Source organism: Symphalangus syndactylus, chromosome 3, assembly GCF_028878055.3.
Source record: "Symphalangus syndactylus isolate Jambi chromosome 3, NHGRI_mSymSyn1-v2.1_pri, whole genome shotgun sequence".
In the NCBI taxonomy this organism is placed as follows: Eukaryota; Metazoa; Chordata; class Mammalia; order Primates; family Hylobatidae; genus Symphalangus; species Symphalangus syndactylus.
In genome coordinates this window covers 62433045-62451581 of record NC_072425.2, presented here as the reverse complement: position 1 = coordinate 62451581, position 18537 = coordinate 62433045, and the positions used below count along the sequence as shown (strand labels likewise).

General features: G+C 41.6%; 1 non-coding gene across 1 annotated transcript; it reads left to right on the top strand.

Moving 5' to 3' along the window:
• Positions 1 to 1349: 1349 nt before the first annotated feature.
• Positions 1350 to 1417, top strand: LOC129479963 (small nucleolar RNA SNORD95). Its single transcript, XR_008656881.1, has one exon. It is a non-coding gene; the product is annotated as a small nucleolar RNA SNORD95 (small nucleolar RNA).
• Positions 1418 to 18537: the final 17120 nt, after the last annotated feature.

Sequence of the window (18537 nt, the reverse complement as noted above, 5' to 3'; positions counted from 1 at the left end):
TCCCAAATAGCTGGGATCACAGGAACGTGTCACCACACCTGGCTAATTTTTGTATTTTCAGTAGAGACGGTTTTACCATGTTGGCTAGGCTGGTCTTGAATTCCCGACCTCAGGTGATCCAACCACCTCGGCCTCCCAAAGTGCTGGGATTACAGGCATGAGCCACTGCACCCGGCCAAGAACCGAAGTTTTTTTTATGATCAGTTCAGTCCATGTAAAGTCCTGGCTGGGTCTTTCATACTTGCTTCCATGTCTCTCTAACGTTTACTCATTCAATATGAGTGTTTATTAGATAATAATGCTTGTCATGGAGATCCAAAGTGTTTTAAGTCATGTTCCCTAGAAACAGAGATTGAGGTAGGAATTCTTAGGCAAATGATTTAGTGAGGGAATGCTGCAAAGGTAGGAGGGATACAGTATAAGGTAGGGGAAGAAGCAAGGCAATGATGTGATTTGATGGGGCACTATGGAGAGTGAATTATACCCATAGAGGTTATTCTCCCCGTCAGCAAAGGTGCTGGGCTGTGATACCCCTGCCATCACCAGTGATTGGCTATGGACCACCCTGAGAGCAGGGATGAGTGAAAGCCCGTGCAGACTCTCCAGCTTCTCCAGGCCAAGTGTATGAGCATGTGTACTGGTGAACACGGCTGTGTGATGACTTTTGCGTGCTCTGGGCACTTTTGCCTTCTAAGGGCTCCTTCCTTCATTAAACAATATATTAAAAATTAGGGTGGTGGGGCCGGGTGCGGTGGCTCATACCAGTAATCCCAGCACTTTGGGAGGCCGAGGTGGGTGGATCATGAGGTCAGGAGATCGAGACCATCCTGGCTAACATGGTGAAACCCTGTCTCTACTGAAAAAATACAAAATGTTAGCCAGGCGTTGTGGTGGACACCTGTAGTCCCAGCTACTCGGGAGGCTGAGGCAGGAGAATGGCATGAACGTGGGAGGAGGAGCTTGCAGTGAGCCTAGATAGCATCACTGCACTCCAACCTGGGCGACAGAGCGAGACTCCATCACACACACACACACAAAATTAGGGTGGTGGGCTGGGCATGGTGGCTCACACCTATAATTCCAGAGCTTTGGGAGGCCGAGGTGAGCACATCACCTGAGGTCAGGAGTTCGAGATCAGCCTGGCCAACATGGTGAATCCCCATCTGTACTAAAAATACAAAATTAGCTGGGAGGGGTGGTGTGAGCCTGTAATCCCAGCTACTTGGGAGGCTGAGACAGGAGAATCGCTTAACCCAGGAGGCGGAGGTTGCAGTGAGCTGAGATAGCACTACTGCACTCCAGCCTGGGCAATAAGAGCGAAACTCCATCTCAAAAAAAAAAAAAAAATTTGGGTGGTGGTGACCCCAACATTCCATCTGAATGCCTGTGCTGAAACCCAGAGGCTGTTTCTGAACCACTGCATAAAAAAGCATTAAAATTAAATTTTATGACTGCATTGATATATATATGAATATAATCCAGGTTGGAATATATTTGTTTATTTATTTTTAGATTTTGAAAGAGATTAAAACATTTTCATGGGTTTCTAAAAGTATCATGGGAACTTGGCATTGTGCCTACTGTGTGTAATGGATAAACTGACCCTGTTAGTGAAGGTGGAATCATGTGGAGAGCCAGCCCTGTGTGGTTCAGGGATGCTGGAGTGCCAAGTGTATAGCTGGTTTTGTGTCTGGTCTTTGCTTCCATTTCCTACCTGCCTGGATTCCAACTAATCCTATTACCTTCTTTTTCTAAAGTCCACGCTCTACTGAGACTGTATTGGTTTGAACAACAGTGTTCCCCCAAAATTTATGTCCTCCTGGAACCTCAGGATGTGTCTTATTTAGAAATAGAATCCTTGGGCCGGGCGCGGTGGCTCACGCTTGTAATCCCAGCACTTTTGGAGGCCGAGGCGGGCGGATCACGAGGTCAGGAGTTCGAGACCACGGTGAAACCCCGTCTCTACCAAAAAGTACAAAAATATTAGCCGGGCATGGTGGCGGACGCCTGTGGTCCCAGCTACTCGGAGAGGCTGAGGCAGGAGAATGGCGTGAACCCGGGAGGCGGAGCTTGCAGTGAGCCGAGATCGTGCCACTGCACTCCAGCCTGGGCTGCAGAGCAAGACTCTGTCTCAAAAAAAAGAAAAAAAAGGAAATCATCTAAGGGAGTTTAACAAAAATGCAGATTGTTGGGCTTCACTCCTAGAAGATCAATGAGTCTAAGGTTCAAGGATCTATATCTTTAAAAATAACCACGGTGACTTCGATCAAGTGGTCCATGAACCACACTTTGAAAAGCACTGCTCTGTACTATGAGATGCCAAATACACAGTGTGAATTATTTTGTATCCAAGAATATTTTATTCAACACAAGTTTCCCCCTTGTGTATGTCTAGCTGTTCCAGCACCATTTATTGTGATGACCATTCTTTCTCCATTTCTTGTAGTTTCATTTTTTGTCATAAATCAAGTGTCCATATGTACTCAAGTTCTAGGCATGACTCTCCTATTTTATTCTCTCTATATAATCCCTATCATCATCCATTATAAACACACTTTGAGAAATTCTTCTGTGGATCAAAGGGCAAGAAACCTTGGAACACCCCATGAATCATTTTATGAGTGGGCATAATATCAGTAAAATTTAGAGATGATCATTTAGAAAGCAGTGCCCAGCATTTCCTGGAATCCTCATTTAAATACATCCATATGATCTACCAAATACAATTTCTGATGTTTTCAGAAATCTGTATATAGTTCAGTAACACCCAGGAACTACTCTTTTTCCCTCTCCATTTTCATTGCTTTCCTTCCCCAAAACCTCTTTTGCCAAATCAGTAGTACAACATTTTGGAAAACAAGTCCTCGTTTATTAAGAGCACCTTATCTGACATTCAAACGTCATCAGGAAGGAAAGATAAAATACAGACTTAGTAGTATTTATCTCTCAGCTGTTCTACCTTTGAACAAAGGTTTCACCTCCCAGCAATTTGCTACTGCCTCAAATAGGGTGCCTGTTGTAAATGTAGCTTGATTGAGTTAGATTTAAAAATGAGAAAAAAGGCCAGGCGTGGTGGCTCATGCTTGCAATCTCAGTACTTTGGGAGGCTGAGGCAGGCGGATCACGAAGTCAAGAGATCGAGACCATCCTGGCCAACATGGTGAAACGTCATCTCTACTAAAAATACAAAAATTAGCTGGGCATGGTGGTGCATGCCTGTAGTCCCAGCTACTCAGGAGGCTGAGGTGGGAGAATTGCTTGAACCCAGGAGGCGGAGGTTGCAGTGAGCCAAGATTGTGCCACTGCACTGCAGCCTGGCAACAGAGCGTGACTCCATCTCAAAAAAAAAAGAGAGAAAAAAACCCTCAATATATTATACATATTTGTCTGCTTGTAAAAGAGACTTCTGTTTAAATGTAGTTTAATGCCAGCAAAGTAATTTTGGTCAAGCAAGCTCTTAAAAACAACTTTTAGGCCAGACGCAGTGGCTCACGCCCGTAATCCCAGTACTTTGGGAGGCCGAGGCAGGCGGATCATGAGGTCAGGATTTCAAGACCAGCCTGGCCAAGATGGTGAAACCCTGTCTCCACTAAAAATACAAAGCTTAGCCAGGCATGGTGGTGAGCGCTTGTAATCTTAGCTACTTGGGAGGCTGAGACAGAGAATTGCTTGAACCCGGGAGGCAGTGGTTGCAGTGAGCCGAGATCTTGCTACTGCACTTCAGCCTGGGCGACAGAGTGACACTCTGTCTCAAAAAAAAACAAAACAACAACAACAAAAACAAAACAAAAAAACCCTTATTTTTATAGTATTACATAAAACAAATTAAAAAGATTGCATTTGTGTTGAATCACAGGTGAGGAAACTGAGGAACACAGCTGTGAAATTACTTAGCTAAAACCATGAAGGAAATTGTATAAACAACACGAGATTTCACTGCATTGCTTTTCGGTGAGTTCTCTGGTTGGAGGCAGTCACCCAGCTGGATTTCCAGAGAGGGCAGCAGCTTTCCATTAGAAATGGTTCAGGCTTGCAATACCAAGTTTCAATTTATATCTGTAGTTGTGGATAGTCAAGTGGTGACCCAGCTGGTCACAGGAAAAGAGTGTGGGCTAAATGAAGGGTTGCTATTCGCATGATAACGGTATCACCACCTCCAATAACAGCACAGAATTTCTCAACAGCACAGAAAGGGACTTTTTGTTTTGTTCTTCAATATAGGGGGTGTGATGGCCTCAGAATGAGCCCTGTTATGTGGTATATACCATTTCTCCATTCTCTGTCAGTAAGAAGCCCAACAACTAAGTGTGGAAAGAATTTCAATTATTCTGTAGCCAACTGCCCAGCATGTAGGACCTCAACTGATGAACTGATGATCAACTGGGGAGAAGCAAATAGGTTTGGAGACCTAAGAAGTCACCCATAGCTACCATGCTAATGGCAGACATGCATGGGCCCTCCTCTTTCTGCTCAGACAGCATAGTTCTATGAGACAGGGTCTCACTCTGTCACCCAGTCTGGAGTGCAGTGGCATGATCCTGACTCACTGCAACCTCCACCTCCTGGGCTTAAATAATCCTCCCACCCCAGCCTCCCGAGTAGCTGGGATTACAGGCATGTGCCACCATGCCCGGCTAATTTTTGTATTTTTAGTAGAGACAGGGTTTCGCCATGTCGTCCAGGCTGCTCTCAAACTCCTGGCCTCAACTGATCCACCTGCCTTGGTCTCCCAAAATGCTGGGATTACAGGCGTCAGCCACTGCGCCCAGCTTTTCTACCTTTCGAGCATAATTACCTGAAAATTTCTTCTAGTAGTGTGCATAATTATCCGAATGACCAGTACTTTCTGTGCTAGTCTAGTCATATTTTATTGTCATATTAGAAATAAAGGTCATTATGTTAATGGTTGAAGTGGATGTTTTGGGTAGCCGCCGTCCCTGACGGGGGAGTGGGCAGTGCTGGGGAACAGGATGGTGAGTCATATCTGTAAGAGAAAACGGAATTCCCTTTGAACATATTTCTCAAGCTTCGCTGATAGTATGGGTTAATCTGCACTGTTGGTTAAACATACAGATTTCCAGGCTTTTCCTTTGGGGATGCTCATTAAGATTGAGATATGTCCCTGGAATATGTATTTTTAACAACCATGTGATTTTTGTCACTAGAGAAGTGTGGGAAGCCCTACCCTATGAAGTATGATTTTGAAACAGTGGTCAGAGACTGGGAGTCCCTGATTCCCAAATATCCACCATCATTGCCTTAGAATATTTCTCTCTTTCTTACCACTTTCTCAAACCTCTATTGTCTACCTCCCACTAATTACCATTCAGTCCCACATGGTTGTCTTATTCTTACCTCAAATTTATTGTGTCATCATTTCACCTCTGTCAACAATTTCCATTCCATTTCAAGTCATACCCATTCTACACACTGAGACACAGTGGCACCAAATGATTTGCTATTCCACCCTATATCATGCTCTTCAAACCTTTTTACGTTTCCACGTTGCATTTTCTGCATACACTGCCTTCTCTCACTATTCAGCCCATTGTACTTCTGTTTCTTCTTCAAGAGTTCATGCATCATTTCTCTAGGGAAAGTTGGCTAACCATATGCAGAAAGATGAAACTGGACCCCTACCTATCATCATAGACAAAAATTAACTCAAGAAGGATTAAAGATAAATGTAAGACCTCAAACTATAAAGTTTCTAGAATAAGATCTAAGAAATCCCCTCTGGACATTAGCCTTGGCAAAGAATTTATGACCAAGTCCTCAAAAGCAATTGCAGCAAAAATAAAAATTGACAATTGAGACCTAATTAAACTGAAGAGCTTCTGCACAGAAAAAAAAAAAGAAAAAGAAAAAGAAAAAAACTATTAAAAGAGTAAATAGACAACCAACAGAATGGCAGAAAATTCTCCAACTATGCATCTGATAAAGGATTAATATCCAGGATCTATAAGGAACTTAAATCAACACACAAAAAAAGCATAACTCCATTAAAAAGTAGGCAAAGGACATGGACAGATACTCCTCAAAAGAAGACATACAAACGGCCAACAAAAATACAAAAAAAAGCTCAGCATCACTAATCATCAGAGAGATTAAAATCAAAACCACAATGAAATACCATCTCATATCAGGCAGAACGGCTATTACTAAAAAGTAAAAACATAACAGGTGCTGTCAAGGCTGTGGGGAAGAGGGAACGCTTATACACTGTTGGTGGGAATATAAATTGTAGGTTAGTGCAAAAGTAACTGCAGTTATTGCCATTAAAAGCAATGGCAAAAACCTCAGTTACTTTTGCACCAAGCTAATAGTTAAGCCACTGTGGAATTAATTTGGAGATTTGTCAAAGGACTAAAAGTAGAGCTATCATTTGACCCAGCAATCCCATTACTGGGTATACACCCAGAGGAAAATAAATCATTCTACTAAAAAGACACATGCACTCATATATTCATTGCAGCACTATTCATAATAACAAAAACATGGAATCAACCTAGGTGTCCATCAATGGTGGATTGGATAAACAAATCACGGCTGTAATCCCAGCACTTTGGGAAGTTGAGGAGGGCGATCACAAAGTTAGAAGTTCGAGACCAGCCTGGCCAACATAGTGAAACCCCGTCTCTACTAAAAAATACAAAAATTAGCTGGGCATGGTGATGCACACCTGTAGTCCCAGCTACTCGGGAGGCTGAGGCAGGAAAATCACTTGAAACTGGGAGGCAGAGGTTGTGGTGAGAGATGACGCTACTGCACTCCAGCCTGGGTGACACAGTGAGACTCCTTCTCAAAAAAAAAAAAAAAAGAAAGAAAATGTGGGACATATACACCATGGAACACTATGCAGCCATAAAAAGAACAAAATCAAGTTCTTTCCAGCAACGTGGATGCAGCTGGAGGCCATTATCCTAAGTGAATTAACACAGAAACAGAAATCCAAATGCTGCAGGTTCTTACCTGTAAGAAGGAGCTGAACATTGGGTACTCATGGACATCAAGATGGGAACAATAGACACTGGGGACTCCACAAGGAGGGTGGAAGGGATGGGGAAAGGGCTGAAAAACTTCCTGTTGGTTACTATGTTCACTCTCTGGGTGACGGGATCATTTATACCCCACACCTCAGCATCAAGTAATATACCCATATAACAAAGTGGCACATGTACCCACTGAATCGAAAAAAAAAATGGAAAACAAAAAATAAATAAAACTAAAATAAAGTAAAAGGAAATCTTCTGTAGCTCCTCCAGGAGGAGTTAATTCTTCCCTCTATCTCCTGACACTTTGGATTTCTCTTGTCTAGAATGCAGGGTGTTTTGTAATTATTTGTTTTCTTGTCTGTCTCTCTCAGTAGGCAGCATGCGTAGGGACAATGCCTTCATCTTTATATTCCAGTTCCTAGCAGAGTATACAATGGGAATTTTAGAGATATTTGCTGAGCAAACTTTAGACTTTTAATAACTTTATTAAATGATTACTATCAAATAAAAAGGTATGAGTTAATTTTAAAAAGTCATATGAAAAAGACACATGTACACACGTTTATAGTAGTACAATTTGCAATTGCAATGATATGAAACCAACCTAAGGGCCTATCAAGAAATGAATGGGTAAAAAACATGTAGTATATATACACACCATAGAATACTACTTAGCCCTGAAGAGGAATGAAATAATATTTTTTGCAGCATCTTAGATGGAGCTGGAGGCCATTATTCTAAGTAAAGTAATTCAGGAATGGAAAACCCAATATCATATATTCTCACTTATAATTGGGAGCTAAGCCATGAGGATGCAAAGGTATCAGAATGATATAATGGACTTTGGGGACTCAGTGGGGAAGGGTTGGAAAAGGGTGAGGGATAAAAGACTACATGTTGGGTACTGTGTACACTACTTTGGGAACGGGTGCACCAAAATCTTAGAAATCACCACTAAAGAACTTATCCATGTAACTAAAACCACCTGTACCCCTTTTGAAATAAAAGCTACTGAAATAAAAATGGGCGAGGTGCAGTGGCTCATGCCTGTAGTCCCATCACTTTGGGAGGCCGAGGCTGGTGGATCACGAGGTCAGGAGATCGAGACCATCCTGGCTAACATGGTGAAACCCTGTCTCTACTAAAAATACAGAAAATTAGCTGAGTGTGGTGGCGGATGCCTGTAGTCCCAGCTACCTGGGAGGCTGAGGCAGGAGTATGTCGTGAACCTGGGAGGCGGAGCTTGCAGTGAGCCGAGATCGCACCACTGCACTCCAGCCTGGGTGACAGAGCGAGACTCCGTCTCAAAAAAAAAAAAAAAAAAAAAGGAAAAGAAAGAAAAATGAAAACGTTATAGGTTAATTTATTTATGTAACTCCAGGTATTCATTCATTCATGGGTCCATTTATTTATATGCTAAGCATATAAGTGGAGAGATGCATATCTTTTACTTAAAAATTTTTTTTCTTCTTTTTCTTTTCTTGGGTTTTCTTCAGACTGAAGAGAAACAAATATAAAATAATTATATAGTGAATGAAAGATTTGCTGTAGTGAAAAGTGCCAAGAAGGATACCCAGTGGGGACAGTGGAAGTATATGGAGTGTGGGGTGAGTGCTGTTGATAAAAAGAAATGGTCTAGGGGAAAGGGGAATGTAGAACCTTCCAGGCCCAGGAAAGAGTCTGCTCAAAGGCCTTGGGATGGAACGGAGCATTGTCAGACAGGGAACCGAAAGACAGGGTGTCTGGAGCAGAGAGAGCAAGCGGGTCTATGTCCAGAAGAAAGGCTGTTTCCCAGAGCACACAGATTCTCACAGGCCCTTTTAGGAAGCTTTGTCTTTATCCTAAATGCAGAGGGAAACCAGTGAAAAGTGGAGTGGTTTTGGTATGTTACTATTACATTTTTGTGGGAATTACATTGGCCAAATGATAATTTGCTCTATTGTTTATTTTTGTGTTGACTACACCAGTTTCCTTAGGACAGGAACCATAGCTTACATTTCTTAGAGTTCCCAGCATTTCATACTATACAGTAAGCAGAGTTGGGGAACCAAGAAACGTGTGCTGCCTGTTCTATTTTAGATTCTTGAGAGTGAGGTTTTATATAAACACACTTAGAAAGAAACTTAGTTGGCTGGGCACTATGGATCACGCCTGTAATCTCAGCAGTTTGGGAGGCTGAAGCAGGTGGATTGCTTGAGCTGAGGAGTTCAAAACCAGCCTGGGCAACATAGCAAAACCTGTCTCTTAAAAAAAAAAATCAACAACAAAAATTAGCTGGATGTGGTGGCATGTGCCTATAGTTATAGCTAGTTGTGAGGTTGAGGCAGGAAGATCACTTGAGCCAGGGAGTTTGAGGCTGCAGTGAGCTATGATTTCACCACTGTACTCCAGCCTGGGTGACAGGCAAGACCCTGTCTCAAAAAAAAAAAAAAAAAAAAAAAAAAAAGAACTTAGTTAACCAAATCCATTGGATAGTTTGCTGTGATATTTATGATATGCAATTTGTGTGAAAATTGTGAGAAATGAATATGGTGGATGGACAGCTGGTTATCCATTACTAACTTGATTGAAAAAAACTGTTTCTTAAGTGTTTGGGAAACTAATAATCAGGGTTAGTTGCAGAAGAGCCCACTTCCCTTGTTCAATTAAGTTATTTTATTGCTCATGATGTTTGAAGTTTTGCCATTACAAAATCATTATTCAGGCCTTGAAAGACTCTTTGGTCTTTAAAAAATCCTCTTTGAAAATATAAATACCTAATGTCGGGTAAAAGATGTACTAAATTTGTCAGCTGACATCTTTGGGATATTTTGATGGGCTCCAAATATTAAGGATACACACATACACACACACACACACACACACACACACTTGGGTTAGGGCAGACACATCTGTGATGTGGAAGTGAAGTTAGTTTGGTGGCCAGAAATGAGTATCATTTTGTGAATGTTGGCAATGATTCTGCCATAGACTATCACTGAATCTGCCTGGAATTGGGTTTCACAGTAAAACAGAGTGCTTGTCTCTCTAATCTCCAGGACACTATAAAATTTGATCATATGATGAGGAAAAGTGTGATGAACTTTGGGACGTGAGCTGCTTTGTTATATAAGCTGAGCTGGTGGCACTGTTTACACAAAGCCTTTGTATTTCCTTCCTTCCTTCCTTTCTTCCTTATTCCCTCCCTCCCTCCCTTCCTCCCTCCCTTCCTCCCCTCCTCTCCTCTCCTCTCCTCCCCTCCCCTCCCCTCCCCTCCCCTCCCCTCCCCTCCCCTCCCCTCCCCTCTCCTCTCCTCTCCTCTCCTCTCCTCTCCTCTCCTCTCCTCTCCTCTCCTCTCCTCTCCTCTCCTCTCCTCTCCTCTCCTCCTCTCCCCTCTCCTCTCCTCTCCTCTCCTCTCCTTTTTCTTCCTTCTTTTCACAGTTAATCACAAGCCTTTAACGAGACAGGGCCACAGACATGATCACTCAACATCTGATATAAGGAAGGGGGAAGTTAAATACATATGCAGGGTGTCACCCAGCCATAGGCCAGGAGTGTGTTGGATGGGTCTACATGATCCATATGGATTTCTAATCACGGGAGCTCCATGTGGGGGCAGGACCAGGTGGGGTGGAAGTGTCCCAGTGCCTGCTGCATAGCTCTCTGGGGATCTGGCCTCTTCTCAGCTCAGCAGCCTGCAGGGTTTGCCTGCACCACGACACTCACTGGTTTTATGGCAGGAGGCAGAAGCCATGGAAGCGAGTGGAAAACAGAGCGCACAGCTCTGTGGATACTGGTGACACTTCATGACTGTGACCCAGAATGAACTAACACACACAGGGACACAGGGCATCATTGGTCCCGGGCCTCTGTCCATGACCAGGTGGTCAGCAGAAGGACTTCTGCACCTGACTGTACAATAGGCCTTTGTGTTTCAACGAACATCTGAAATCCACTTTTCAGGAACAAGTTCTTTTTGTAAGGTAAGGATTTCATTAGAATATCAGTACAGCTAATATGAAAATAGTGTTTTCTTATCTTCCATCAAATTCTCCAGACTGCTTTATTTGTCTCATTGCTCAACAAATTCCTAGTTGTTGGAAGGGAGATGAATGGGGAGAGTCTCTGTTGAGGTTTTGGGGTGAGAGTGGTTTTTCCAGATTATTCCATGATAATTTGAAATTTTCACTCTCTGCATGATGGGGGTGCATTTACACTGTATGCTTTCCATGATGATTTTTCTTATTTCCCTCTAGGGTGTTCTTCACTCGGCCCTGTGGATTTCTACAACATTACTTTCAAGTTTGGCAATTGTGCCTCATTGAATCAATTGGTGACATGGCAAATCTTGTATTAAAAATAGTTTTTAAATGAATAAAACCATTCTATTAGTAAACGTAACTACGTAATTTTCTCACAGATTCACCAGAGATGTCATAGATCTTCTTTGGGATTTCAATAAATTAAAAAATCACCACCTATGAATAAATATGTCATTATTCAAGCCACCACACTAACCAAAAACTGATCTGCCCATTTTTTAAACTTTTCCCCTGAGAGATGCTCAAATTCTATGATTCACCGAGTAGAATCTAAGTCAGGGGTCAGCAAACAGTAGTTCAAATCTGGTTAGCAGAATTTCTCTGTAAATACATTTTTATTAGAAATTAGCCATGCCATTTTTTAAGGACTGGCTGTGGCTGCTTTTGTGTTATAGCATCAGAGCTGAGTAGTTGCCACAGAGCCGGATGACCCACAGCACTGACAGCTTTTACTATCTGGCCCCTTTACAGAAAAAATTTGCTGATATTGGACTATCACATGCTTGTATATATTCTTTGACCATTAATTAGGTTTGAATTCCTTGAAAGCACAGACTATCTCCTATTTCCCTTTGTATCTTCAGTGCATATCACACTGTGTCTTGTTGGAAAGAAGAGCTCAGGTTCAAATGAAGGAAAAGAACCTAATCGAGCTGTATAAATAATCATGGGTCCCCCTCTCAAAATCTTAAATATTATAGGAAAGAATCACTGAAAACCAGCCACTGGGTGATTTTAAAATTTAATTAATTAATTAATTAATTAATTAATTTTTTTGAGACAGGGTTTAGCTCTGTTGACCAGGCTGGAGTGCAGTGGTGTGATCTCAGCTTACTGCAACCTCCGTCTCCTGTGCTTAAATGATCCTCCCACCTCAGCCTCCCAAGTAGCTGGGACTACAGGCACATGCCACCACACCTGGCTAATTTTTGTATTTTTAGTAGAGACAAGGTTTTGCCATGTTGCAGAGGCTGGTCTCAAACTCCTGATCTCAAATGATCCACCCACCTCGGACTCTCAAAGTGCTGGTATTACAGGTGTGAGCCATCGCGCCTGGCTGAATGATTTTTTAATAACGACAATTTTGGATTGATTCTCAAAAATATCTGTGTCAATAGGGCAGACCCTGATCTTGGTGCCCTCCAAAGGGTTGCCTGCGTTCTCATTTCAGCAATTCAGGGATGGGAAGAGACCAATGCAACTTTTGCTTTACAAAGAGAATTTTCATACCTAATCTCCCAAAAGTATTGCTAAGGATGCCCCAGTGTCAGGTGCTGGGCAGCATGGCCAAGAAATAGCTAAGCCAGGATGCTGGGGATATTTGTATTCTCCACTCACTCTTCCAGCAGGCAAATTCTGTCTTGCAATTTGTTATTACATGAAAAAAAGGAAGTGTTTGGGAAGCAATGTAGCCTGTACTCTGTACTTTTTCTACCTTTGTTTGAATGTTCTTGGTTGACTTTGCCTACGTATGTAAATTTGAGAAATGACTGGAATGTAATTTTTTTAAATTGATGTATTTAATACTTTGTTTGAGTAAGCATTGGAAAGGGCTCAGAAAAAATAATCTTGGGTAGTTTCCTTAATATCCAAGCCAAAGCTGGCAAATATGTAGCAAGTTTATTATCAGTCTGACCCCTTTCCTCCCTTCTCCTACCAGATGTCACTAGTAGATCACTGCATTTTTTTTTTCAGACAGACCCTCAGAATCTTTAAAATGTGCCCAGGTAGCTACCATTATTAAAATTGGCACATGAGGTGCACTTACCTTCCAAAACTGATCTTACTTATTTCTAGATGTGAGAATCTTGAGTGATGTGAGTCACATTTTAGTTGGATTTTCATACGTTTTCAGCTAGATTTTAGTTAGATTTTCACAAAAAGCATTACTATCTTAATTGTTTGCGAAGTTCACTTAGGCAAAAATTATGTATTTCAAGGCAATACTAGATAAAACTTGGTGCTTTTTGAGCCCTCCTCTTGGTGCTGGTAGGTTATTTAGGGACTTGGAAAGGAAGAAATCTCATATTCTATGTCTAAATTATGTTAAAACTGTGCAGACATCCAGTTTCCAAGGTCCCTGGGAGAAAACACACATACAGACACACACACACATGTGCATGCAACAATGAATTAAGGAGAAAAGAATTAAACCTGTCTTGGCCTCAGTTTCCAATTTATAAAACGAGAAAGCAGATGAGGTTTCTCAGTCAGACTGGAAAGTTCTCCAAGGTCACTTCCAAGAGTGTAGCAGACATCTCACCACCTGTTGCCCGTATTAGCCCTTCATGGACAGTGAGATTAAAAACACAGGTTGCTCTCCAGTGAAACTGTAATTGCAGAGCTTTAATTAGAAAAAGAAACAAAATACTCTTAGATTATGTTTTTCTAATTTTATTTTTAATTGTGTTATTATTGTTTCCATTTTATTTCAAAAAGAGAAATGAAAACCTCAAGTCTCCAAAGAGCTGCACACATTTCTTCCCCATACAACTGCTTTAGCAAGTTAACTAAAACAATTTTCTAAAACGTACTTTTAATGAAAAACTCCAATATCTGAAATTTGTCTTGAAGATTTTTTTTTCTTCAGACCTCTTACGGGACTCTGGAGTTTCCATACCTCAGTGCCAAGAGCATAGCAAAGGAATTTGACTCAATTTAGTAATTACCTCGTGTTAGTCTAGCTCAAAGTTGTTTTGCTCTTAATGGCTTAGGAGAGCCATTTAGATACTTTGATTCTAGCAATAAAGTTCCAATGGGAAGGTGGGTGAATGGCCATGTAATGTTTAGCTTATTATAACGGCCATAGCCAAAGCTTTTCCAGAGTAAATTTTTACCAGACTCGGACTAAGGATGGGTCACTGTGGAGGAAAGCATGAGAAAATAGGAAGGAGAAAATAAGTCTGGGAGAGTGCTTTCCCTCTCCAAATTAGGCCCCAGGATTATAATGGACATTTGTTTTAGTCCTTTCTCATAGCCAGAGGGAAAGTTTTCCCCAGCATTCTCCCCATGTGCTTCCAGGATCCTGACGCACCCTTACTGTATTAGTCAGTGTTCTCCAGAAAAACAGAACCAGTAAGATATATATATATAAGCTATGGCCTGAGAACAAAAGGGGCCCATGGTGTAAGTCTCAGTCTGAGGTCAGGAGAAGATTGATGCCCTAGCTCAGGCAGGAAGGTAGAAAAAAGGAGCAAATTCTTCTTTCCCTTATGTTAACTCATAAAATTAACCATACACCAAGGCTTCACAGTGGAGCATGTACATTAAACCACAGATTCTAAAACTATCTGTAGTAAAGGACTCCCCACCCCTGCATCCACTGTGGATTGACAGTTGTGTAAAATACAACAAAAACGAACCAACAAAAAAAAAATGACACACGAGGCCGGGCGTGGTGGCTCACGCCTGTAATCCCAGTGCTTTGGGAGGCCGAGGACGGCGGATCACGAAGTCAGGAGATCTAGACCATCCTGGCAAACATGGTGAAACCCTGTCTCTACTAAAAATACAAAAAAATTAGCCGGGCCTGGTGGCAGGTGCCTATAGTCCCCGCTACTCAGGAGGTTGAGGCAGGAGAATGGCGTGAACCCAGGAGGCGGAGCTTGCAGTGAGCTGAGATCACGCCACTGCACTCTAGCCTGGGTGATAGAGCAAGACTCCATCTCAAAAAAAAAAAAAAAAAAAGACAAACACATACAGAATACAAGCCTCAATTTTTTATTATTAGATTGAATTACCCTGTCAAATTGCAGTAAAATTTCTAACCACTCTCGATTTCTATATTCATCTTGTGACACACAGTCACAAAATGTGTGGACAGGGACTGGTCCACGTATCACACTTTGAGTAGCCTGACTTAGCTAGACCATTAGTGCTCTCTGGTTACCAGTGATTATTTCAGGAGTATTCTTATAACCTAAGCTGGTCCTGGACCCTCAAAGTTGGCACTTTGCTTGGGAATGCCAGGACAATGATTCTCCTTTCTCCTGGCTGGATGCCATCTTTGGCCACCAGAGACGTGGCCTGAGAATGAGTGAATACTGGGAAGCCATATCCAAGGGAGAGTAAGTGAGAAGCTGGATTTACTCCTCTATTGTGGAGAAATATAAGCCCATAAGTTAACATTTTTGTATAAACCAGAATTCATCTTGTTTTATATCACTGGCTAGAGAAAGAGTATTATGTGATACAGTAACTGGTTTGTATGTTTCCCCATGAACTCTCACCAGCTTCTGTTTGCCAGTCTTCTTTCCAAAACACAGAGCTGAGTGTGCTGTTCTTATGGTATAGAAAAATTCGCTTCCCACTGCCCTCAGTGCAAAGGTCCAGCTTCTTACATTGTCATTTAAAGTCTTTCACATTGGGTCCCCTTCTACTTTTTCAGCCTAATTTTTTGCTAGGTTCATCCTCAGGCACATATCTTATGCTTTAGTTTGACCAGACATGCACTTTTCTAGATACTGTAGATTTGTTCATGTTCTCTGTGTGGATTGCATTTCCCCTTTCAACACCCTTTTCTGACTTATTAAGAATAGAACCTCAAAAATATAAGGTGTTCATTACTCTTTTTTTTTTTTTTTTTGAGACGGAGTCTCACTCTGTCGCCCAGGCTGGAGTGCAGTGGCGCGATCTCGGCTCACTGCAACCTCTGCCTCCCGGGTTCACGCCATTCTCCTGCCTCAGCCTCCCAAGTACCTGGGACTACAGGTGCCCGCCACCACGCCCAGCTAATTTTTTGTATTTTTAATAGAGACGGGGTTTCACCGTGGTCTCGATCTCCTGACCTCGTGATCCGCCCTCCTCAGCCTCCCAAAGTGCTGGGATTACAGGCGTGAGCCACCGCGCCTGGCTAGGTGTTCATTATTCTTAAATGTTAATTATTACACGTCATCATTCTGGCTGATTTCAAGGGCTAAGTTTGAGAGTGTTGGCAAGAGGGCAAAGTGAGGCACCCAGAGACTTGATGAAAAGTGCATTTAGACCCCAAAGCTCTCATTTCATAGAGATTCTAATATGGTTGGTTGTACTACAAAAATCTGAGAGCAACAAGCTTAGACAAAATGTAACTTTATTGCCATGTATACTGAGTATCCTCAAATGGTAGCATATTACTGTAGTAGAATTTTTGGAAAAGACTCCTCTTTGGAGACAATATAACTAAGTGCAGTGTGAAATCCAAGAACAGACTTCTGGGTGGCGATGTAGGTAAATTGGGAAGATGTCATGGGGTAGTGGTGAGACAGTGCCACTCTACCAGAAGCCACCTCTGCCACCTCCCAAAGGCTGCCTAAAATGCTCTGGTAAGAGCTTATTACAAGGCATGGAGGTAGATACATTAGAATGTGTGAAATGTTTTCCTGGGAGGGATGACATTTTAAACTTTTATTTTATACATTACTGGGAGTCATATGTAATATAATTCTTCAAAGCAAGTTTTAAGAAGAGGATAGGAAAAAAAAAAAACAAAAAAACTCTATAAAGACAATGATGCTAAGTGTGGAAAGAAAAAGTTACCTAAGAGGTGATAAAGTACCAAAAATAGTTTTTCATTACTTCTCAAATTTGTCAGCATTTAATGGGCAAAGTGAATATTCTTAGGTATACAACTGCTTTAATTTTAGGATTGGGGATACTTTTAATTTTACAAAATTACATATTAATATTGTTTAAAGTAGAAGCATCGAGAATGTAGAGAATTTATTCATTAGAGCTCTAATACTTATTTGCTGTCTGATCTAGAGAAGTCACTTACCCTCTCTGAGCTTTGGTTGCATTCACTGATAAAATAGGCACAATATTCAGAGAAAATCTAAGTGCCTGTTACAATAAAAGCAAATTAAAAGAGAAAAAAAACAAAAACAAAAAAGGCACAATGCCTGACCTGCTAACCTCATAGGTTGTGAAAATGCACTGAGACAGCTGGAAGTAGACTTCTTTATAAGGTAGGCAAATTTATTATTTCTAGTTGGTGCTAGTGCAGAAAGGATAAGTGGTGTGAAGCACTGCCACTCAATGTCAATGGAATTTACTGTTGGCGGTACAAAAAAAGAAAATAAATATATCTCTAGTTTCTTGTTCCTTTAAATTTTGAAGGAGCTTGTACCAGGTTCAGAAAGGGAATTTTATTAGCATTTGGGGAAAAGCCTTTTTACTGAAACTTCTTGAAGCTTTCAACTGTGGGCACACATATGTTTGTAAAGACATCTAGCTAATGAATGACATTTTAAAAGAGAGAAGATGTTCTTTGACCATCTTCTCAAAGAATTATTAATTTGTATCAGAAAATTGGAGAGGGTGGACATGCAGGGATTTCTTGCTAAGAAGCATGATGTGTCTGAGGAGTTATGACCCACAGTATCTGATCTGTTCCAGAGATCACTTGGCGACTGTAAATGCTGGAGGTGGGGGAAACTCTCCTCTACATGTGTATAGATCTTGAGCTGTGTAGAACTAATTGCTCTAACTGCACCAGGAGGTCAAGGGCAGAGCCAGTGGCTTACAGATGCTTGTGTCTCCTAGTTTCCAGCAGTAAATATTTATTAGATGAAAACTTGGCTGAGCCTGCATATCAAAGAGAGGAGGAAGTGGCATCTCTTGGCAGATTTTATCCTCAAGGCAGGTTACCTTCTCCTGTATAATTGAAAGGAGACCTGGCCTGGCTTGAAGGCTGTCTTACCCCTTCAAAAGAGATCAAGTAGCAGTGGTGGCCCATGGGTGTCAGATAAAGGGCTTCATAGTTTAAGAAAGACATGAGAAATTAAGAGACAGTTCAGAGGACAGCTGTCATGATAAAGAGTTTAGAAAAGAGTGTGTAGGAAGACAGGTTAGGGATGGGGGATATTGGGATCATTTAAACCTGACAAGAGGAGCTTGAATAAAGTATGACACGCAGTTGGTATTTGGACATTTGCAGGGGTGATTATATAGAATATAAAGCAGATGTTCTCAAGTTTTTTTTGGATGCCAAGGCACTCAGGAAAAGATCACATTTACATGGCCTACAGTGTAGTCAGGTGAGGTTGCTTAAGACTACTTTCTGCTCTATGGCTTTGACACACCTAAGTCTCACTCTGCTACCAAAGGCTGATGGGATCAGTAGTATCATCCAAAAGACTACCAAGATGGCTAAATAGTAGAAAGGAGAGCCTTATTGTTCTTATCAGTTTGCAAGCCAGGAAGGGAAAGCATCCAGTGTGGAATGAAGGTGCTCTCTGTTGGAATAGGGGAAGGACAGGTTA